The sequence below is a fragment of the Eschrichtius robustus genome, chromosome 10 (genome assembly GCF_028021215.1).
Source record: "Eschrichtius robustus isolate mEscRob2 chromosome 10, mEscRob2.pri, whole genome shotgun sequence".
In the NCBI taxonomy this organism is placed as follows: domain Eukaryota; kingdom Metazoa; phylum Chordata; class Mammalia; order Artiodactyla; family Eschrichtiidae; genus Eschrichtius; species Eschrichtius robustus.
The window spans coordinates 26,347,273-26,371,929 of NC_090833.1; the positions used below are offsets into that span (position 1 = coordinate 26,347,273).

Here is a 24,657-nt window from a genome sequence, read left to right on the forward strand (position 1 = left end):
TGTTCTTAGCCACATCGAATAGCATCTTTCCTCAAAGTAATAACTTTACTCAGGGTACTTCAACGTCAAGCTTAGCCTAGCCCACACAAGAAATAACTAAGGACACAGATGCAGGGCTTCTGTACAAGGTACCCTGGGAAAATGCAACTCCTGAGAACGGGCTGGGATGCAATGTGTGAGGATTAAAATTGGAATGAGTAAACAGGACCATGAAGAGAAAAGTCTTTTCATCTTCTGTCCATACACTCTTCTGCCCTCACTAGGCCAACATTCACATGGTCTCGGCTTCAGAAAGGCTTTGACTTTCCTGCTATTCTCCTAGTCTCGCTTTAACACATACTTTATGTTAGAATGCGTTCCAGGAAGCATATGGCAATAGAACTAGGTCAACCATTAACCAAATAACAGGAAACTGCTCTGCAGCGCACACCCTTCAAAAGCTTGCTTAATGAGCTGGCTCTTCAGAATATGTCCTTCAGTGAGCTTGGAACTAACAGGATCCATGGGTTTCTTTAACGCTGCAAGGTCACCTCATACCTAGAAGGTTTCTGCACACACTAGACTTTCAACAGTCTAAATCATTCCACTGAGATGTTCAAGAACCAAAGGCAAAGGTGAGGAAACATGTTTTCTGAAATTGCTTGACCATCTTCAAAGGGCATGACTAGTGTCCTGTCTCCACTGCTTCGTTCTTCCAATTCTGTTAAACTGATAGGAAACACTATATACTCATCTTTCCTCTCTGTAACTTGTCTGTATTCCTTGCGCTTCCATACCACCATGAAATACATGCCATGATCCACTTAGACTTGATAAGCCAAATAAAGTCTTGGGAAAATATCTGTCTTCTTTTGTCGTATAAAACTACGAATGAGCTTCCTCCAGAACCACCGGCCTTGAATCCTTGAGTACTGCCGAGTTTGAACGTTTCCTCTCCAGTGTTTCAGACTCAGTTCTACGAAATCTAACTTTACAATGGCCCGAAGCGTCATTCAGGATCCTACCGGTAGACGGTCATGCTCAAATTAGTATTCTTCAGAAACTACCAACAATCAAACTCTCCTTGGCTTCTTCAACCTAGACTGCAATCTAGACATTCTTACTTCCAAAACATATTTAATATAGATTGTAGAGTTGGGCAGTTTCCCTGGATTAATATTATATTTATTTATAATATTATATTTATTTCATTTTTCAATGAAAATGTCAGTGCCAAATCTCCACTTGCCGAAGTTGAACGCTGGATGTCTAGGAGAGTTGCAGTAGCCACCACTGCTTAAAAGGAACTAAGAGATTTTTGACTTCGGAAATGTCTGATTTCAGAGATGTTTGATTTCAGAAATCAAAACACATTTCAGAAATGTGTTTGGGGAACAGATATTCAGGAGCAACATGACCTTTTAAAAAGCGCTAGACTTGATTAACTAACTCAACCCATACTTATTGATTATGTACATCTGCCCCAGGCACTCAGCAAGGCACTGACATACAGAGATGAACAAGGGAAACCCCACACCTGCCTTTCCACAGCTTCGAGCTAGTTCCATTCAGTAACTGACCATGAGCCAAACCAGTGGTTGGCCTTCCAAGTTGATTTGGCTAAATTTTAACTAAGTAAGGTCTTTTCCCCTGAAAACAGTCAGCAAGGCTTCCTTGAGCACCAACCTAAGGAATGGCACACTGGGCTAGAGGTCAAAGAAAAGCCTGTAAGAGTCATCCATATTGTGCAGTCTTTTGGATTCTGGATACCCAAATCTCTCCCATCAGGGCTATTCTTGGGAAACATCAGGTTTCTCTTTTCAGGGAGTTAGTTGTATAACCATAGTCAAAACAAAAACACCAGGACCTCATCTAAGGAATTTAATAAATAATCCATTACAGAATGCTCAAGATATTGCACACAGAGGTTAAGGTACTTTCCTTCCCCTTTACCAGATTTTGGAGTCGTGTTTCATTGAGGACCGTACTGGCTCTTAAAAGTCACCATATAATAAAAGATACTGCTCAGCCTCTAAAGCCAAGAAGTTAAATGTTTATCAATCCCACCAGGACAAGCTTCAAGGAGCCCCCTCACAGGGATTGCAGGTGGACTCAGGTGTATTCGGACTCCTAATCAGATAGTCACTGTTTAACAGTGCCCTGCCTATAAGAAGCGTTTTATAAAAACTGAAGGATGGGAGGAAAGGGAATTCGTATTTTTTATGTGCCCACAGCATATCAGGCTCTGCACCAGAGGTTCACATTTGTGATCTTATTTATTCCCCACAAGAAGTTTACAAAGTGGATTTTGTTTTTCCAGATCAGGAAATTGAGGATCAGAGATTAAATCATTCACTCAAGGTCACACAGCTACTCACTGGCTCTGAGGTCTATGTTCTTTCCACTACATACCATGGCCCTCACTGCCAAGGTCTTCACGGGCCTCCCAACCCTGACAGCAAAGGGTTCCCTTCGATGCGGTCTCTGCATTAGCGTCAGGTGTTCCTTCCCGATATGAGAGTGCGCTGCTCCCAATACGATCTCCAGGACCCTTCCAAGAGGGCCCAGTGTTTCTCAAAGTGCCCAAACACTGATGATGGAAAAAGGTCAGGCCGGTTCCTGAGATACGAAGCAAGATGAACTCAGCGGGTCCTCCTGCCAATTGCCCTTGCCCTTACTCATCTGCTGGAGCATGCCAAGGCCTGCCTGGAATGACGCAGGCAAGGGTCACCATGGGTGATCCTATACCCTTCCAGACTACTCCAAAATAATAGCTCGGGGCTGCAACAGGCTGGCTCCTTGAAAACCCACCAGTAACGTCTCAGAGGAATCGAACCTCTCAGAGAAACTCTTTGCATCCGTCAACCTCAGCATTAAACCCAGGGGGTACAGAGTAAAGCAGAGGTCTAAAGGTAAAAGGTCTAGGAATCTGTGGACCTAATCCATTTTGGAAGTCCAGGTCCTAATATTGCCTGCTGGCTGCTCCTTTTTAATTCACAAAGGAGACACAATATATAATCTTCCCATATACAGAAGTTCTGACTACACATTTACACAGAAAAATGCAGATGAGTACCACAGTTATGAAAGGCCCAACTTCTGCCATTAATAAAACTGTGCCTCTGACAACCACTCTTTCTACTCACCAGCCCCACAAAACTGAGCCTAGAAAGGCAGGCTTGGTGAAATTTAGAGCTACTTAACATAAATAAACATAAAGCCCTCACTTGGGTTAGGAGGTGTGGCTAATTTTAGGTGACTGCTCCGTATCTGATGAAATCTGGAGCCTGGGCTTCTGACTGGTTTAATGCAACCCTCGCGCCTGCATCTAACCAACTCCACCTCAAAATTTTCTCCACTGGGGAAAACAAGTGGTAAGGTGGCTGAAAGAAGGAATTCATTCCTGTGCTGTGAGGTCTTCCCAGACAAACTGTCCAGTCTGCTCTAGCCCCCGGGCTGCTGAGGCGCTGCACCAGGGGCTGACAACCACAGGGCTGAAGCATTTAGGAACAGCTGATGAGAGCCAGGCTTCTGCTGATCTGCTGATCTGCATCCGGGAGTACTCATTCAGGAGAGGCTGTGAAATCCTTCCGAGCAGGCAGCAGAAATTGAGAGGGCTCTTGGTGATCAAGTGCAACTCCGCTGGTCCCATTCCTAGGAACGGAAGATTGGCATACTCCATGCTTCAAATGCATACAGAACGGAGTCCCAGGTACTAGAAACAAGTTCAGCTGGTATGAGAATCCACTTTTCCAAGAGTCAGTGACTTCCTCCCTCTCTCTCTCTCTCTCTCTCTCTCTCTTCCTTTAACACAGCTGCGAAGTCCACTGAGTGTCCAGCCAAGTGTACTTGTGAACTTCGTGCCCTCTCAGGCCCGTGAGAGGACCCCATTCCAGCCTAGTGGCTTGACATACTCGCTCATCAGCTTTCAGGTTTAACAAGGGAAAACAATCTCCCCTTCGAATTGTAGGAGCTTTCTTTCCAGGAGAACTAGACAACCCTGATGGCTCTCTCCAGTTACACAGCAATTATGTAATTGCCGAGCTTCTGCAGAATCACTGGAACCGTTCTGCAGCCTTCTACTACAGCTGCAGCACAATGTTCCGAGATGATTGCAGACTTTGAACGGACGGCCGGTCTCAAAGCTGAGCACAAAGGGACGTACAATGGGATTCCATCTCAAGCGCAAAGATGTTCCAGCCTAACGAAGCCCTTTCTCCTCCTCCCAGGCTGGGCCACTAACTCCTGCCTTTGCCCACCCTACATGTGTGGGAAATAAACGGGTTCACTCCGTTTATGCTGACAGGTTCCAAAAGAGGCAGAAAATCAGCGGAAGTTTTGCCATGGACCATGCACAAGGTAATCATTTAGCCCATCATGGGAAAGCTCCAGAAGAGGACAAGATGCAAAGCGGGGGTGAGGCTGGGGGGGGGGGGGTGGTGGCGGGAAGCATCTCTCTAGGCTTCCTGCACTGGCATGAAATGAGTGCTTCCCTTCCTTCTGCCAGCTCCAATCCTTCATGTTGACATTACACATCCTGTACTGTAGATCCACCCCCATGCTGCCGCTTGCCCAGCTGAATTATCTCCTGCGTCACAGCGGTGGTAACAGAACTGCTGGCTCGGCAGACTTGAAAGCACCATTTCAATGCTTAATGCATTCAGCAACTGGACACATTACCAGTGCGTCGGTCGGCGCTGGTTTGTGGCCCTCTCAGCAGCCATGCAATACTCAACCTAACCCTTCTGCTAACCAGATGGTCTGTTTGCCTCTTGGGACCAAACCATTCAACTTGACTTTATTAAATTCTATCAAAATGTGGGGACAGTTTACAGCAGTGTGTCTGGTTCATCTCCAACGGGGTTGCTAAGACGAAAATGACCTAAAAATAACTGGAAACTCGACTTCACACCAACAGTAAATATTTAAATGATCTGCCAGATTCCGCACCCCAGCAGCATTAACTACATGGTTCGCAAGTTATACTGTAAATATATACACACAAAGACGCAGAAATACATGCATCTAAATAGGAATCCGTGGCCCACTGCCTCCAGCCAAGGGTTCACCACCCTCTGGTTCATTTAAATGTGGTTAAGGACAGCCATCTCCATCATAATCACTCCAATTACCAAAACAAAGAACCTAACACAACTGGTAGAGCGATCCCACCTCCCCTGGGTTCGACCACCTAGACACACTGCAGGCGTGCCAGGGGCTCAGAGGGCCCTCAATAAATGTTTGATGAATGGAGACAAATGGGCACACATTTCCTAAATATGACAGCATCTATAAAACACGTTTTATGAGAGTGAAGACACTAAATTCTTTCCAACTCTATCATCATCCCACAACTACTAACTAGGAGCGCAAAGCCAGGCTGCGGCTAAATGTCAAGGAGCAAGCCACCTGCACAAGAGGCAGTGGATGGCCAGTAACTGATCATTGCAAATGAACTGCAGAGGCGGCCGTTCATCTAGTACCTGGCAGGGTGCTGGGTGTTTTACATACATTATGCCTCTGAGCCTTCACCAGAGAGGGGATTTCACTCTAAAGATAAACTGGAGGCCAGGAGCAAATTAGGAACTTGACCCCAAGTAAGGCCAATCACTTTTCTACAACCTGGTTATCACAGATCAGTAAGGATTCTGCAACTTGGAAAGAACTGAACACAGGTAAAGGGGGCATCCCCAAATCTAACCCTCCCTGAGGTCTCAAGGAAAATGGAAAAATCTTTCCACTCCCAGAGCTTTTCTGGCAGCTAGGAAGTTCTAGGCTCAGCCCCTCCGGTTTCTTCCCACACTTTTTATTTTACTGAGGGCATTCCACATTATTATAACCAAGACCACACCCGCAGCTTAAACCTCCACTTCTTTCATTTTGGCGTCCACCCTTTGACACCAAATATCTCTCATTTGAGGGGCTTCCCTGGTGGCGCAGTGGCTGAGAATCCGCCTGCCAATGCAGGGGACACGGGTTCGAGCCCTGGTCCGGGAAGATCCCACATGCCATGGAGCAACTAAGCCCGTGCGCCACAACTACTGAGCCTGCGCTCTAGAGCCCGCGAGCCACAACTACTGAGCCCACGTGCCACAACTACTAAGCCCACGTGCCACAACTACTGAGCCTGCTCTCTAGAGCTTGCGAGCCACTACTACGGAAGCCCGCGAGCCACAACTACTGAGCCTGCACTCTAGAGCTCGCGAGCCACAACTACTGAGCCCGTGTGCCACAACTACTGAGCCCGTGCTCTAGAGCCCACGAGCCACTACCACTGAAGCCCGCGAGCCACAACTACTGAGCCCGTGTTCCACAACGAGAGCAGCCACCGCAACGAGAAGCCCGCGCACCACAACGAAGAGTAGCCCCCGCTCGCCGCAACTAGAGAAAGCTCGCCCCAGCAACGAAGACCCGATGCAGCCAAAAATAAATAAATACAATAAATAAATTTATTTTTTTAAAAAAAAGTCTCTCATTTGAGAGCATCCTAGAGAGCGGAACACAGTAAATAAACACCTGGTCACTTTCTCTCTCCTCCTCAAATATCGCTGCACACAATTCGTTTTAAGTGGCGACTATAAATTTTTTTAAGAATTAAAAAAAAAAAACTTTCCACCACCACCCTGGTCTCTCTGGAAATGTTCAAAATGTAAAAATAAATAAATAAGTAAGGCGTCATGGGTAATCTGCTTTGAAAGGTGAAAAAATCACTGCTGTGCTACCCAAGAACCACTTACATGTTCTTCATCTCTGCCACCACCATCGCCAGCACGCTGTCAGGAGGCGCCATTGAATGTTCTTCTGACTCGGCACGGACCAGGCTAGGTAAGTCCTGTTAGGCCCTACCAACACCCTTCCACATTTTGAAATATCACCTACCCTGAAGGCACTCTAAAATTAGCCTCCTTCCCCGAGATCTCTAAGCATCTGATGTTACAGTACATTAGTAAGACCAAGTGGACATGGACTGTTAAAATAAACATTTGCACAGAGAAGACCAAAGCAATTCAAAGCAAGGACACAGGACAGCCCTCGAGCTGGCTCAGAGCTACCTATCGGAGTGAAGTCATACAGAGGCAACCAACATTTATGTGAAATAGCACAGGCCGGTATTTTCACTGAACAAATACAGTGTTCTTAGACAAAGCATTTTTGCCAGAATGATGCCACACAAGAGGAACAATAATGACATCTTTCTTCCAAAATGCTTGAAGAAGTTCACACTGATTAAACATTGTTCCCATAACACTGCAGGGAATATTTCTGCAAGGTGGGATAGTAAGTGCACTTCTCCAAGAGGACACGGCATCACCCTTGGGTGGTTTACAAATCCCTGCTGAACGCACATGCAGATGTGGAGTGCTGCGGAGTCCAGAGCCAGCCAGACCAGAGGCTCACAATCTGGAAAAGTCTACCTGTGAATGGACAACAGCAGCGAGGACTACTCATCACATAAGACAGACACGGCACAAAATTAATCCAAACACCAAGTCTAAGACGAAGGACAAGACAACTCACACCTGGTAAAGCCCTCAGAGCAGACCTCTACCTCAGCTTCTCTATCCCTGAGGAAGAAAGACACTATCATTTTTCCAGTGCCCATTATGAACCAGAACCCTTATACACATAATACTTTTTAGCCCTTACGTCAGTTCCACAGATTCATATTATCATCCCCATTTTATTGGGTAGGAAATCAAGGGAACAGAGAGGTTAAGTGACTTATTCAAGGTCACACAGCTAGGAAGGAACAGAGACAAATTTCATCCTGTGCTTGTGCAACACCCAAAGAGTGCTCCATCCACTACACACCACTTCCTTAAAGACCCAAGCAAAAGAACTGCATGCTCACACAGAAATTCTGAGAAATTTGCATTCCTGATTCTTCAGGAAAAGTTAAGTGCCTTCTCCCCAGCAAGAATATCCTGTCTGTCTGCCTATCTATCTATGTAAAATATATTTACATACTTCTACATAAATACATACACATACCCCCATATACCCATATACCCATAGACATGGCAGCCGAGTTCCTAATTGTTCAAACAGTTCAATGCAATGAAGTTCTGCCATGGTGTGCAGATTTTAATTGCATTACTTTCCCATATAACTGCATGTCAGAAAGGGAAGGCTGCCAAGTGACAATCTGGCCCAGTGATTCACAGTGTCACACTGACATGCCCACTTCTGATACAGGTTGTTGCTTATACTTCCTAGAAATCATTGACTTCATTTAAGAGATAACAGTAAAAGATGTCCCCCAGCAGTGGCATGTTCTTTTTCTCTTGGAATACACTAGCGGCAAATGTCAGGAATTTGGACAAGAAGGGGGGATCCTATAAAGTTAAAAGCCCTCGCTCTGTACTCCTCAGACCTTAATGATCATGCTGATAAGGCAGCATCTTAAACACAGATGACTCTCTTTTTCATTTTAAGACTATGCCTTATAAAGTAAAAGATCTATTCAAATGAATCACATTAAATCTACTGAACAGGTATCATGGGCTGAGAAAAACATCTAGCCAATTTTCAATCTTTTATGCTTCAAGATTCCCATGTGCTGACTTATTAAATGTCTTTCAGCCATATTTGACTCAAAAACTTGAAAATTTATTTTTCTGTAGACATCAATACGAGCCATATAATATATGTGCGTGGTCACAGACAAGATGATGTTGCCACCAACTTTTTTACTAAAATGGGGAAAAAGATGATGGGAAGTTGGCAAGAAGGGACAAAGGACCAGGAGGAACGTACTGGGAACATCGGAAATTCACCATTCAGAAGCTTCTTCAGAGAAGATCGCTAACACTTACCTGTGCTGGGGTCAATTTTGTTAATTGTAGTTGACGTCTAGAAACGGGGTTATGAATATAATTATCATGAAGCAGCAATTGGGCAATCACAACCTAATTAAACCCACTGACTAGATTATCTTGTTTTTCCCTTAATAATCACATAACATTTAACACTTGCTCATTTCAGGACCTATGGGTGATGTTCATTCATTATTAACAAGCTACAGCCACTGGTCAGAGAAAGACTGGGTGAGAGATTCAAACACTTGAGTCAGCCAAGGGGTGGGGAGAAATTTCAGGGATATCTGAAATCTGTCCTTCAATCCCACTTCACTGCTCAGCCTCCCAAAATTACTAATGAGAGGCAAAGCCACGGGAGAAGATGGAAAGAATGATGAGAACTTCCACACAAGCGCAAGGATACAGTTCTGCTTTCTTAAATGGGTGCTATTTTATGTGATCTATACAGTGTGCTTTTTCACATTTTAATGCAATCTGCCTTGGGAGCGGTGATTTTCTTTTCAGGATAATAGAGGATTCCTCCACCAGGCCTAAATACATAAACTTTATACATTTACCTCCTCGGACAGGCTCTAAAGCTCCCTCTCCTCCCTGGCTCTCATGTTGAGTGGGTTCTCAGATTCAGTGTCCTGTTCCCAAGTGGATGTCACTGCACCCATAAAGAGACCTTGACCCAATTCACCTTGACTTTCTGCAGTGTTCCTGAGGGTAGCCCGGGTAGACTTCTCTTCAAAACATTAAGAGGAAGATTGAAGAAACACGTAAAGGACTGGTCTTTGAGACAGGCTGGTCTGAGGGATCATCTTAGATGGCTGGGCACTACAGCTCAGGCTGAAGACAGTCCCTGTGGCTCTAAAATTAGAAATTCCATGGGACTTCCCTGGTGGTTCAATGGTTAAAGACTCCACACTCCCAATGCAGGGGACCAGGGTTCGATCCCCGGTCAGGGAACTAGATCCTGCATGCCACCACTAAAGATGCCGCAACTAAGACCTGGCAGAGCCAAATAAATAAATAAATATTAAAAAAAAAAAAAAAAAAAAAGGCTCCGTGCTTCCACTGCAGGGGGCATGGGTTTCCCTGCTTGGGGAACTAAGATCCCGCATGCCACAAGGTGTGGCCATAAATAAATAAATAAATATAAATACAATTAGAAATTCCACCCACAGAACTGCACACTTTGGTACAGTTCAATTTTACTCTCTTCAACTATGTAGTTATTTTTTTCTGAGCCGTTTTCCCACTAAAGGACTTTATCTAAGAAAACAATGGTTCTGATAAGTTTGGTAGATAATGATACGGATGATGGGTAAAAAGTGGGTGACTTCGTGACCTCCTCTAGGACGCTTTAGACACAGGACACAAGCTTATCCTCCTACCCAGGTTTTGGGTATGAGTCTGTCTAGGGACAGATGATCACCTGAACAGACCATGGCAAAGTTAAGATTTTTATAAAACCACCACCAGTTGCTTCAAGGTTAAAGAGTCTACTCAGCAATTAACACCAACCGCCTGTCCTACAGAAAAACTACTGCCCTGGATATCTGAGGGATATCTGGACCTGCTCCATGGCCCTTAGTACAGCTTGTTACTCTATTAAGGGCATTTGTGGTCATCCCTGAACAACAGCTTCCTTACTGTACTGTGATGTTTCAGGGAGGGGCAAATAAAACCAAAACATCCATCATGTCTCCATGATCTAAATAGAGCACATGGTGATCACTAAGGGTGTGGAGGATACCAGCACCCATGCTTTGAAGAGTATCTGCACTATTTTCCAAAAACGACCCTTAGACAGTGGAACTAATTTTCAAATATGTCTACTAATTTTCAAATATGTCTCTGTGGCTTTTGAAAACATTTCTCCTGCTTGCAGTAACCAGAGCCAGTACAGGGCACTCAGGTTTTCAAAAGGGGCCCTAAGAAGAGAAAAACTTAAGACACCTTCTCTACTTAAAAAAAAGTCATACAGCATTATCTTTCTGCTTGTAACAGGGAGGGGCTCCTTTTAAATAGCCACGTGTATAACTACGTTACACTACTGAACTTGATACAGTACAATTTTTTAAAAATTTATTCTCTAAATTTCCCCCTACATGGTCTCTTGGGCTTTTTTTTTTTTTACCATCTCCTCTGTAACTCAGAAGAACAAAGAGAGGGCACTCTTTAGTTAAACACACTTTGTCAAGATATTACAATAAGTTATATCTCTCATATCAACTAATATATTACAATTAATTTTCCATTAAGCTCAGAGTTCCTTCCAGAACACCAGGATATACTCCTGGCATAAGCAACTGCAAGAGACAAACCATCCGAAACATAAGCTATTAGCAAACTAAGTAATAACCGGGGCCAGTTCCCAGAAGCTGAGAGCCAGGAGGTGGTCCCCCCATGTGTGCATCCTGGCTCCCCCATTACATAGCTCCATGAAACTTGGGTAAATTACTTCCCCGACTTCAGCTTTCTCTACCATAGGAAAAGTCCCTGGTTCATATTAAATGTTAAATAAATGTTACCTAGTATTAATATTAACTATGAGTCACTCCAAGAAGGGGAATAGCGTTCTGTTAACGGTTTATGTGATATTCCCACTCTATAGAGGAGTTGGCAGAAGTTTTTGATGAAGCAATCATTTTTAATCTCGTTATGGAAGGTCTTCTTAGCCGACATCAGAAGGGACAATACTCAGTTGACAGCAGAAGAGGGGGAGAAGTTTTTTATTTTATTGAAGTATAGTTGATTTACAATGTTGTGTTAATTTCTGCTGTGCAGCGAAGCGACTCAGTTATACACATATTTACATTCTTTTTTATATTCTTTTCCATTATGGTTTATCCCAGGAAACTGGATATAGTTCCCTGTGCTATACAGTAGGACCTCATTGTTTATCCATTCTAAATGTAATAGTTTGCATCTACTAACCCCAACCTCTCAGTCCATCCTTCCCCCGAGGGGGGAGAAGTTCTTGTAGCTGAACTTTGACATTCAAATGAAAATGGTCTCTTCCGCCCAGATCCCTTTCCCAGTTATCATTATGAAATATTAATTAACAGTCTTCAGAGAAGACCATTTAAGATAGAAACCATCGAAGAGAAAAGTTTCTGGGTGATAAGTACTTGTTATTGAAATCTTTACATAATCTCTAGCTGGTATCTATGTTTTGGCCATCTTCAGCCGATAACCCAGTGTTCAAATTTTACCCCACGTGTAGGACCCCCAGATCAGGTCCAATCTGGGTTGGGAAATTGATGTGGGATTGCTGACTGACTGGTCACACAGAGGGATGATGTAATTAGGGATTAGAACAGCTAAACGTTCTGGACCACGGTGGCCTTATTTTGGAATTTAAAATGCCAAGATTGGATTGACAGACCAGCCTGGGAGGCACGGCTCCAGCAAATGGCTTAATTCCAAACTGGACACAGGTGGTCATCACGGTCTATGCCTTTCCCCTCTGAAGTAAGCACATCTTTGTTCCTCACTTCTTCTAACACCCGGGGCGCAGGTAGAGAAGCTCTATGGATAACCTTAGTGAGGACTATCACATGTTGTGCCCATTAATAATGCAACTACTTTCTGCTGTGCTCTCTTCTCTACTTAGCTCCTTTTCCAGGAAAATCTCCACCTAACTCTACTTACTTAATCAGCTCCTCCAAGTTTCCATCTGCCCTTTAGCAGCAACGCCGTACTTGTAACCCCAAAGTCACATAAATTGTCTCCCAAGCCCAGTTCTATGTTTTACAGTAAGAACTGACCAAAGAATGTGGGTCTGAGCACTGGTCTTCATATTTCACATGCAATAGGTACCAAATTACAAGGTCTTTTTTCACTTGCTTTATTGTTTTCTTAAAAGCAATGCCTTTCTTCCTGTAGGCTCTTCCCAGTGGACAGACCTCGTCTCTTCTGACTTGTCAATCATTCTCCTGCCTCTCTTCTCCTTTTCCTTCTCCCATCCAAGCAGCCTCTCCATCCCAGCAAATCTCCACCATGTAATTATGGCAATGCTTTAGCTTACTTTTCTGTTAGCTTAACAACCCTATTTTCTACTTGTGCTGAAAAATGCTACTGTTTGCTTTTCTGATGGGCTAATCCGTGTATCCTTTCAAGGCCTAACCTCCCCTACCATGATAGCAGCTGGAGCACTGATTCACAGGTGCCTTCCAAAGCTTTTCATTAGCAATAGAAATGAGATGGTTTAGAAACCCATTTCTTAATCTGCAGGTGAGTATTGGAACCTTTGTGCAGCAAACATCTTTTAAGTATCCCACATTGTGCCACTACACAATTATTTTCTGCCTAATAAGTACAATGGTATAGGCACATTTGTCCCGTTAAAAGGGAGAATGTTCCCTCAAGGGAGATCAGCACCCTGCCTTTCCCCCACCCTCTCTGGCATCTACCAGCTCAAGAGAAAAGCACTCAGCTGCCATGAGCAAAACTGAAGGGCAGTGAGTCTCCCTTCTTAAATCTGAACAGGGAAGAGAAGAATTCCAAAATGTGAAGGCCTTAGCTCGTGTTCTGGTTCAACTGGCCAGACGAGGGTTTAGGGAGCGAACTGGCCTTCCCCAGACGGGCTGTGTGGCAGCTAAGCCTCTCCACAAATCCTGAGCTGCGTTACTTCTGACACAGTTGTCTCGCCGGGGCCTCGAGCTCCTTTTGTACCCAAACCAATCTGAATCCAAAGGTAAGTCTTGCCTACTCATCTTGGACAAATGCTTAATTTCCTACTAAGTGATCCTAACACATTTTCATCAGGACCCGCTGGTTGCTTGTGGAATTTTCCCCATCTCTCCTTGCACGGTCTTGGTGAAAAGTCTACTCGAAAGCCCGGCAAGTAACTTTCTGAATTAAGCGGTCTTCATCCTCAAGGATTAATTTTTTGAACAAATAAGCACCTCCCCACCTTCCCTTCACCCTCTGGGGCAGGCTCTGCTGTCTCAATGAAGTTGGGGGTAAGCTGTGGACAGAGCCGGCAGAAGTGTTTTCTTAATATTCAGAAGCAACATGCAGTGAACTAAACAAGCAAACACATGAAAGCAAGGAAATCAATACCAAACTACCCATGACCTGGCACAAAAAGAAACCTTCCCTCCAAGAATAACGCAAGAAAAAAACCCTCTCCAGCTACGAATCAGGCAAGAATGCTTTGAAGACACCAAGTCATCGGCTCACCAGAATTAAAAGACAATGCACTTGCAGGTGAACCATATGGGTAACCTCTCAGCCCACACTACTCTGCCTCTTGTCCTTCCAAGCCCTGAAAACTCCAACTTGCTGTTGGAGCCACAAATCCCAAGACTACAAACCCTATGTATGCGTCAACTGATAAGGACAGGATCCCTTAGAAAGTAGATACATTTTACAATAGCATTTCTGAGCAGAAAATGTAAATCCAATTGCTCCATGTGCACAGTTCTCCAGATACAAAGTTCAGGGGGACAGAAGATTCAAAAGAGCTTCCTAATAAACTGTCAATGCAACCTAAATTCATAAAAATCCATTTTCCTTCACTTGCAAACTACTCCTCCTAGGTTTTATAAATCCCAGAGACAGTTCCATTTAGGATTATCTTCTCTCCAATCCCCCCCCCCCCACTTTTTTTTTTTTTTTTTCTTCCTCAGTACTGGCATGCAAACCATGCTGTTTTAACTTCTTTCCTGTTCTCCCAGTTCTTCTGGAACATTTTATTTTCGACAGTCAACTCATCTGGAGGAATGCCACACTGAGGTCCAACTGTTTATAGCGTTAACTGTGTTTCTGCCAGAAGTCCACATCCAGCCCTACCTTCTCCAGACTGCCTCCTGGATTAAGAACTTATGCTTTCGTTTGGAAGAAGCTTAGAAAATGTGGAAACTTCCAAACATCACTCTTCTTCTTTACAAAGTTACTCTCACTTGTCCAAGAGGAATCAGAAATGGAAAGCTGTCATCACCCTTCTTCAAGTACTGTCCCATCCCTCGCTCATGGTTAAATGTTGCACGTGCTGTTCAAACGGCATTTAAAGGATGACTTCATGTCTACTGGGGCATGGGAAATAGCTAGCCATGGGTCTGCAAGAGAGAACTGGGCCTCAAGGAGATACATGGAGGGCACATTTTTGGATGAGTCTGGAACACTGGGAAGCCACCAGTCATCGTTTTAGACTGGATTTCACTCTCTTGGGCATTCATCAGTATTACAAAATGGCATCTCTGCAAGAAGCCAGTTGAAATCTGTACCAGGTTGCAAAACAGAGCCTCAGAGTCCAATTGTGGGCACTTTGGTAAGTTGCAGTAGGCCCAGACAAACTTCCAAAGAAGGGCATTTGAAAAGGACTCCCCAGCCCTGGATGACAGAACTACAGAGAGGAGGACAATTAGAAGAAAATCACAGCTACAGACCCAAGAGCTGAAAGTCCCACGAACAGAATTGGCCTCTGGAGCGTGTCCCTTCTATGAAGGACCATGCTCAGCCCCGGGCTCCCTAACATGCTACACTGAGCTAACAAAAATCAATACTCCTGCCCCACTAGCGTATGATTTCAGGGTTTCTCAGACAGCCTTGCACCCTGGAGAGCAGAGCTGGTGTTTCACATGCCGCTACAATCATGGGCAGTAGGGCAGTGGAAAGGGCACTGGACTAGGAGTCAGCCGACCTGAGTTCTAGGCCTGGCTTTATTACAAATGAACTTTCTGACCTGTGCAAGTCACCTCACGTCTCTGTGCCAGTTTCCTCCTCGGTACGATGCGGGGGGAGGGGCAGATGTGAAGGAGATGATCTCTCTAAGGCACAAAAAAACTAGCTTCTCAATGAAAAGTTCTGAAAGGTGACTATCAGATACTTAATATTCATCATTTAGGGTGTTACCAAGTAGTCAATTTTTAAATGATTTTTATGTTAATTTCTACTTGGGAAATAATATATTTGTCCATAACCCCCAAAATCTCAGCTTAATTCCGATGTTCCCCGGAGTTCTTTCATAATACAATCAATGCCTCTTTTCTTTTCCTTTCTTATTTTTTTAAGCAACCTTCCCCAAACTAAGACTTGTGCTATTAAAAGAGCTTAGAACTTCCCATTTCCTTGCTAGGGCTAAAATTAAACTGTCCATTCCTTAGGGCCCAACATAACATCTGCCAGATGTCTTGGCATATCACACAAGAAGAGGAATTTTCTTCTAACATTATCTACTTTCCTCTCTGTTTGCTCATAATCAATTAATAGGTCACCAACACCCAGCTAATGTTTCCCTCAAAGCCACCAACTTCCTAAGTATGTGAACTTCACAAGATGCTTGCTTTCACACACACACACACACACACACACACACACACACACTCTCTCTCTCACAGACACTTGATTTTTTTTTTTTTTTTCAGCTCACTAGATTTTAGTAATAGACACTGAAAATATTTCCCCCGCTTCTTCTGAATTTCCTTAGTTTCCATATACCAATATCCAATCATACACCCATGTCAGGTCCTTTGCAATCTTAGTTCATTATTTATATATTTCCTAATTTGTGAGTGTGGCATTGTGAAATAGCCTCTCTATTCCCCAGCCATCAACTTGAAACATTCAGTGCAGCTTTGTCAGTGTTCTGTCCCATGAGGCAGTGAACTATAAGTCTGATAAAGGCACATACCACAAAGAAGATAAGTAAGGTTACCTTAACCAAGAAATCTCAATACCAGGAAAGAATCCAAGATAGACTAGACCCTATTAAACTCCATCACACTGAAAACGGGACTCTTTCCCAAGGCAACTTTACCATTCTTTCCTTTCAGGAAAACTGACCACAAGTACTTTAAAGTCCATTAGTACAGTTGGATTTCTTTTTTCCCCTACTGTCTTCCAGAAGACTCATTAGAAAGAAAAAAAAAAAAAATATATATATATATATATATATATATATATACACACACACATGTATATACAAAATAATTATTTCATCTAAAAGTTGTCTCCAACTCCAAAGAGTAAGGAAAAAAACAAATCCTGGAGGAATGTGATCAATGAATTAGATGGACATAAATCTAATATGAGAAGGACTGTGGAATCCGAAGACCCAACGAGAATCTTCTCTATGGCAGTGTGCATCACAGCTCACATATACTTCTCCAGAATGATTTCTCTCTGTGATATATTAGAGCAAATTAGGTAAAAACTTGCCTAATGAGCCTCATCAACTTGACGTCTCAAAAACAAAAAGGATCTCTGAGCTTTGACATCAAATGAGAAGGGCCCACTGGACACTTTTTATTGCTCTCATAGTGGTTTATCCTAAATACTTGTCCCATTTCAAATGCATATATCTAGAAAAATGCAAAAAACCATGTCTTGAATATAATGGTACTTCTCATGTTGGTGAAGAGCATCAGAGATGGATGTGTCTCTTAGGTAACCAGTTAGAACACATTCTCAAAACTCCAAAATGCCTCTTAGATACCTAATTTTTTTCCCTCCAGAAAACCTCAGCTCTAAGGCTGAATATTTGGTTGCAAAGTAAGAAATATGAGTCAAAAAACATGGTTGCTGGACTGGCAACCAGTTTATCAGCTTTTCTCCCTATTGAAAGAAGTAATTAACCAGATTTCCTGGTATCAACATCAACAACAAAGACGTCATGGAAGTTTGCTTCAAGATCAACGTGTAATGTACTTATGTTTACATAAACATATATGGTTAATTAGATGCAAAACTATCTGGTAATTACTTCCCCAAATAACTCTTTTTATCCCATTGCATTTGAACTTCCAAGTTTGAATATGTAGCAAATACATATATGCATTAGTAATTTTAAATATAACATTGCTGACATTCTACTTAAGAGCAAAAGTAATGGTATCAAAAAGTAACATTCAATAAATGAATAATGAAAGGTATGATTCCAAGTAAGATTTTTTTAAGTGCTCTTGGAGAGCCCTAGGTTTTTAATAAAGAAGCAGAGCTCTGAAGAGAAGTATTTTTAAATGAGCATACACATCAACTGCAAATCTTGAAAACCATACATCTTCGTCTGCAAAAACAGGGTTTTACTTCATTGACCATGGACAATTATCAGCTAAAAAACCATGTATTTCTCCTCTCCTTTCACACCCGTCAGAAGAACAATAACCCTCAATTAATGACACAACAGTTTGGTTTGAAAAATGTGATGTTGTCATATACAGCACTGAGCATTTACTGAATGACACTGCTCCCAGTTACTCAACAGAATATAATTACATCTGGAATCTAAAACCACCTCAATCTGCACAAAAATACTGTGGACATAAAGAACTTTACACACACACAAATCTGACACATAGTGAGAAAGCAAAGCAAGAAAAAAGCTGGTATAAGTCGCTCACCAATGTGTTCCTTATTTCTGTTGAAGCTGGTACCTTGCTATATTTCTCCTTAGTTGAAAACGAGGTCCAATCAGCCTCCTTACAATATATTATTAATTGGTTCTGAATCTCCTCCAAGTTTTCATTCCACTGTGGAGCCTTCCTCACCTATCTTCAAGAGTCCGTCTAAAATTCTTCCAACATCTTCCCTCATCCTCAAGATGGCTACCTTACCTAATGGAAAAGCAACATCTTCATGGTTGGCTTTTATAAATTCCTCAAGCATTTCAGGATTTAGTTCTTTACTTGGATCAATTACATACATTCTCTAGAACTAATCTGTGAAGAACTCCAATCAGTGTGTGTGGACTGGGTAGGTTTGGGTCCTTTCTTCAAATCATCCTCACAAAATGTCTTCCTCTAAGACTAATAAATTCCTCTCAATCAGAAAGGTGAAGCTACCTGGACAGAAGGTTTTCTCAACTGACATAATACTTAAAAATTTTGTTTCCATAGTGACATTGTTAAGAAGACATCTGATATTTCTGAAGACTTAACAATACTTGAGAACACAGAAAAAAACAGCAGAATGGAAGGGAAGAGGGAAAACAAAGGAACTACAAGAAGGCCTAATACACAAATGGAGTATCCTGAAAAGAAATGTAGACCTTCAAGAAACTGGTGTCAGCCAGTCTTAGAGTTCCTCTGAGATCTTGCAGGATTTGCCGTTTGCTGCTGTTGTTTTGCAGAAATCAACCCCAACCAGACAATAAAGTCTTGCAATGCATCAAAACATGATGATAACCAAGCCCCAGAGCTCCAAAAATCTCAGCTCAGGGCCACCACCATCTTCACAATGAGGAAATCACATTTCCTGGTGACTTGCAGGAGACCTGGAGCAGCTTAAAAGTTGTGTGAAGACCTCAGTGGAAAAATGTTTAAGGTTTTCCTTGCCTTTCCCGAAGGAGGTCAAAACCCTCAGGTCCACTCAAAAGGAGAGAAAAAAAATTCCAAAAGTTTACTTTAAATTGGCAACAAACGCCTCCATAACTTGTGAAAGCACTCCTTAGGTGGGAGAAAAATGTGAGCAGCCCTTCCAAGCCCCTCATTTCCTTGCATAATGAACAGATAGTGAGGTGAGGAACCACCACAAGATTCACCCCCTGGAAAGGGAGGAGAGGGCTGGCAAGCCTCCTCCTCCAGCCATCACCAACAGAGCTTCAAAATGGAGACATCCATAATTTTATAAACACTTCTCAGCTTTGTCTCCTGGAAACCCGCTCTCCTCCATTTTCTGATGGAGTTAACAACATGACACGGGCTTACCTGACTCAGTTCCCAGCTCTCAACCAAACTAGTTACTTCCTCAAAAATCCTGCAAGCCACCTCCAGAAACAAAACCAAAGCAAACCAAACAGCCAACACAGACACTCAGACACAGCCCCCCGGGAGCCCTGGGAGAAAGCCCCAACTGGTTGGTCTTTTCCCATCCCAGACGCGTGCTTAAAAATGAAACTTTTTTTTTTTTTTTTCAGTAGGAGAGGAATATAAAAGGAACTCCAGGCAGCCTCCCTCCCTCTCTGTAGGTTAGAAGCTACGATGAAAAGAAAATGAGGGTTCCTCCAGGAATGGTGAAAAGCCTGGAGAACGAACGTGAGAAGAAGCTTTGTGTTTTGGAGTCTGGAGTGGAACCAAGGCAGACAGCTTGCAAATGGAGGACAGGGAGATAAAGAAAGGGAAAGAGAGGGGCTGCTCCTCCGGTGGGCGGCTGCGGCTTCCCCTCGCGCCTGCAAGGAGGACAGACCCCTGGGAACTGCACCAGGAGTCAGGCGACCCCCGGGCCCCTGCTTGGGGTCTTTTCTCCCTTCCTCACAGGAGAGCCAAGCGTGTGTAATGGCTTCTCCTCTCCAGAAACCGTTGTCCTCCTCCACCAGACGCTTCTGAACCCCCAGCCTGGAGACAGCTCCTCAGCGGCTCCTGAACCTGCGCCCCCCCCCCGCCCCCCGCCGGCCGGCGCCCCCCGCTCCTCGCCTATCTGCTCACCAGCAGCACCGGCCGCCGCCGCCGCCGCCGCCCCCCGACACATCCCGACCCCGCATCCCAACTTCGGGGAGAGAGCGAGCGAGCCAAATACCTGAGGAAGAGGGGGTGCCAATCCGCACGGCTTTGCCATCGGGCTGGGGACAAGCAGACAGAGAGGGGGAAAGGAAGGAGAGGGACAGAGAAAGAAAGAGGTCAACCCGCTCAGGTCGGGGCGGCCGGGAGCGCTCCCTCCTCTGCCCCTCGCTCTTTCCCTCTGGCTCTCGGCTCAGGTCTCCCCGACTCCCGCCCTCCGCCCCCCTCTCTGTCCCTTACTCCTGTGCCCACACCAGGAGCATCCGTCCTAAGGCTCCAGCTCTCTTCTCACTCATCTTTTATTTTCTCTTCTCTCCATAGAACTACACGAAATTAATTAAGCCACAGCGCTCCGCTCCCCCCCTCCCCCCAGCAGAAGGAGCAGCCAGCAGGAAAAGCACAGCCACCTCCACTGCCACCACCACCACCTTCTCCTCCTCTTCCTCCCTCGCTTCTCCTCCTCCTCCTCTTCCTCCTCCCCCTCCAGCTCTCTCTCCCTCCTCCTCCTCCTTCCCCCCTCCTCCTCCTCCTCCTCTCCTCGCTCGCTTCTTCTCTTCCAACAGCCAGTCCACGCAGGGGACTTCCTCTCCTCCCCGCTCCACCAACCCTCCTTGGCCGAATGAATGAGCGCGTTTGTGCCTCCACCACCCCGTGCTCTCCTCCCCGCAGCACTCGGACCACCCCGAGGTGCTGGTTAATTGCAGTAACTTACTGAAGAAGCGTCCCGGCGCCGGGAGGTGTTTCGGGTTCTCCAGCCCCACCGCCTCCTTATCCTTTTTCTCTTTCTCCTCTTCCTGCTCGGGTTATTGTTGTGGAAGTTGTTTGGGAGTCTCATGTGCTTCTGCCGGGTCTCAGCAATGGAGGATCGCCATCTTCCCTGCCTTCCTCGGCTCCTCAGACTCGCTGCAGCTGCAGATGACCTGAGATATCCGTCTCTCTCTCCCTCTCCCTCTCTCTCCCTCCCTCCCTCTCCCTCTCACTCTCTGCCTCTCTCTCTCTCTCCTCTTCTCTCTCCTCTCCCTTTCCCTCGCGCGCTCTCTCTCTCTCTCCCTCTCCCTCCCTCTGTGTCTCTCTCTGAATAATGAGCAACCAGAGGGAGAGAGAAAGCAAGACAGAAAGAGAGAAGGCAGACAATCTTCTCCTGCCACACAAAACGCCGGAGCACCAGGGGGTGCGCGAAGCCTTTCTAATAACAACAACAACGCGCAGGAGAGAGAAAGAAAAAAGAAAGAAAGAAAGAAAGAAAGAAATGAGGAAAGGGCTGGAGGGGGGAAAAAGGAAGAATTATCCAAGAGCTGAGAAGACCAGAAGGAGAAGGTGGAGGAGATGCTGAGGCTGCGGCTGCTGTCCCCCCTCCCCCCCGCCCCCCCCCCCCCCGCTGAACCCCAGAAGGAGGCAAGGTGGTTGCAAAGTTAAGGCTGGGACATTGTCTTTGTCACTCAGAGCAACACAGAGCCAGGCCAGTGAGACGCAAGGGGAGGCGGTGGCGGAGGACGAGGTGGCGGTGGTGGAGGAGGAGGAGGAGGAAGAGGAGGAGAAGGAGGCAAAGGAGGAGGAGAAGGGGAAGAGGCAGATGAGATGAATAAAGACCTGCGGAGAAGGCGGTGCGAGGAGCGCGGCGGCCGGGCTGAGGCGTGCGCGCTCGCGTCCCGGAGGCGCCCGGCCGCCCCGGCCGGCGGAGGAAGCCCCCAGTGAGGACCCTGCCCGGTCGCTCATAGCGCTCCCACCATCAGCCCTGCCCGAGGCGCCGAGCCCCGGCCCCAGAGAGTCCCTCGCACGCATCCATCTAGAGGCCAATCTTTGCAAAGAACACACATTGGGAACTAGAGGTTGCAAGTCTAAACCCAGATCAACCACGTGGGGCTTTTTAATCCCTTTCCAGCTTGCGGTGTATCTCCAGTGAAAAGCTCAAATTGTCCATTACTGACACGTATTTTGAAGTCTTCTCCTCCGAAATAAAGGCTCATTGTGCATTTTATTTCTTTTCTGATATGGTAAGGGGGGGGGGGGGGTTGGGGGAGGAAAGAACCCATCATTCTGAGCCTCGGAACCACCACTTTCTTTTCCTAACTTGTGAAGTGTTTTGACGGCGCACCGAAACGGGGGCGGGGGGAAAGCCTACTTAAATAACTTTACACTCTTCCAGCCCCGCGTTGCTTGCACTTTCTGGCTGATCATCTAAAGGCTCGGAAAGTAACAATCAGAGCTCCTAATGATAAGGTGTCAGGGTGTTGAAGACAAGAGAGCCAAGATGAAGCTTTCACACCTTGAATTTTTATTTAGTGTAATTTCCCACAAATCGTTCTGAACTATTTATTTTGCAAAGGAGTGGGTTTACCCTCCTCTCTCACTAGGTCTAATGTCTCCTAAGGCTTTAATCTGATGGTGGGGAGGGGGGCGGGGGGTGGTGCCTACAGTATAAAAAAATCAATATAGCCAGTCAGAAGCAATTGAAGTTCAAGGGCATGGGCTGCTTGTACCATTTCTATTTCTCGCATCCTCGAGCTGGACATCAACAGCCTCGGGAGAGAGAAACACGCAGCGCGCGGGGCAGAGACCTTAATTAAAGTTTCTTTTGTCCGCGTCTGAATTGGGGGATGTTGCTGGATTCCTTTGCATTGGGGAGCGCGCATCCGGTGGAGAAGGCGCGGTGGGGAGGATCCAGGGCAAGACTGTCCTCTGTAATACTCACTACCTCCCCCGCAAACCCAACAACAGTCCGAGAAGATATCCCCGTAAACCCACACAATGAAGGGGAGGAGGAGACGCGCGCGGAGTTGGTTCCCACCAGACAGCGGGGTTTTATAAACAGATCGGAATCCTTTTCCAAGCTTTTCCCCAATCGTTTATTCCGGGGCAGAATCTCTCACCCAGAGACACGATTTCACCCCCTTCCAGTCAACACTTCCTGCCCTTTTCTCCTCCCACTCACATTGAAAAGCTTGGGAGCCCTAAAAGGGTGTTGATGGCGGGGGTGATAAATAAATAAATAAATGACACTCTTCGCGTGCGGTGGAGGAGAAAGGAGGGGGAGGGAGAGGCAAAGCGAGGAGAGGGAAGAGAAAAAGTAGGGAGAAGAGAAGCAGGAGGAGAAAGCTCCGAGGCGAAAGGGAAACAGTAGTCAGAGCAAGAAGAGAAAGAAGAAAGGAGAGAGGAGGACGGTAAGGCTGTTGAGGACTGAATGACCCTGGCTTTGAACAGACTTGGGAGGACTCCCATTCCAGGTGCCTGGAAGGACCAGGGGATAGTCCTTCTGCCCCGAGCTCCTCCCCCCCCCAACCCCCGGGACCCCAGGGGTGTCTGAGCCCTGGCCGCCGCTCCCCCATAAATTCCTCGTGGCACCGAGAGGAAGCACGCCAGGTCTCCGCCGTCCCTTCACTGCCCCGGCTGATAATTTACCTCTTTGTCTTTAATAAAAAGCTGACTTTTTCTGTCAAGCTCTGCACCGGGAAAATAACAATCGTATTTCAGGTTGAAAGCTTCTATTACTGCTGGGTTTTGGAGGCTGTGATAAAATCTTCATCGACGTGAAGGTACCTTCTGGTTGGCTTGGGTCGGAAGTCCTAAGATGGGGGCCGCCCTTCCCCGGGGGCAGGGGGGCAGGGGCGCGGGGAACCCGGCGGTGCGGAGGGAGGAGGAAGCGACGAGGTCAGAGGAAACCCAAGACTCCTGGGGCACCAAAGGGCTTCCCGCAGTCGGGGAATGAGCCCTGGGGAGGAGCCTTTCGCGAGAACGTGAGCGCGCCCCAACACGCCTCAGACCTCATAAACCCACTTGGCAAAGACCGGGGAAGCGGCTGGCGGACCGGCTGCGGTGAACTCAAGAAATTAACCTTGCGCTGCAATTAAACGGGCTGCCGCCCTTTCAGACTCACCTCGAGCGACCGTGATAGAGAGCTCCCGAACCGGCCGCGGGGGGACCTGGCTCCTCCCTCCCGTCCCAGGAGAAGAGGACAAAAAGGGGAGATGGACTTGGAGATGGCCCCGCCCTTCAAACGCTCCAATCCTTGGAAACTAAACCTCCTCTCCAAGCCTCCACGTCTAGAAGGGACAAAGGCAGCGAGGAGATCCAGAGACCGATGGGGGAGATAGGTGGCTTTCGGGCTTCTCAAGTGGGTGCTTTGGGCGAAAGGTACAATGGCTGAGTTTCCATTCCAAATACAGGATAGTCTTTAGAAGACCATCTTCTGGTTTAGAAGCAAATTGACTTCCCAAAGCCGTGAAGCAAACTACTGCAAAACTCCCGCACAGCCCTGCTTTTTGAATGTGGAGGGCTAACATTTCAGTTAACGATGCCATACACAAATTTTTCGACTTTTTTTGAAGTCACAAGTGTCTTAACTATCCATCCGAAATAATTGAAAGAAATTAACAAGAAAGAAATAAACATGGTGGGGGAGTGGGCTTTTTGTTTGCCTGCTTGTTTTTATT

At 45.7% G+C, this 24,657-nt stretch overlaps 1 protein-coding gene and 1 pseudogene across 6 annotated transcripts in view; one reads left to right on the top strand and one right to left on the bottom strand.

Annotated features, from left to right (window-relative positions):
* The window catches only part of ZNF462 (zinc finger protein 462), a 142,094-nt gene extending 117,940 nt beyond the window's left edge, over positions 1 to 24,154 (bottom strand). For 4 of the 6 annotated variants that reach the window (XM_068552047.1, XM_068552046.1, XM_068552043.1 and 1 more), the window contains exon 1: positions 20,940 to 21,557. The gene's annotated coding sequence lies outside the window, so the exon portion shown is untranslated. Of the gene's footprint in view, positions 1 to 20,246; positions 20,425 to 20,939; positions 21,558 to 24,101 lie in introns of those variants that run through there. The other 2 variants (XM_068552045.1, XM_068552044.1) reach the window with 2 other exon arrangements.
* On the top strand, positions 21,806 to 24,371 carry LOC137770914 (uncharacterized; annotated as a pseudogene).
* The last annotated feature ends 286 nt before the right edge of the window (positions 24,372 to 24,657 follow it).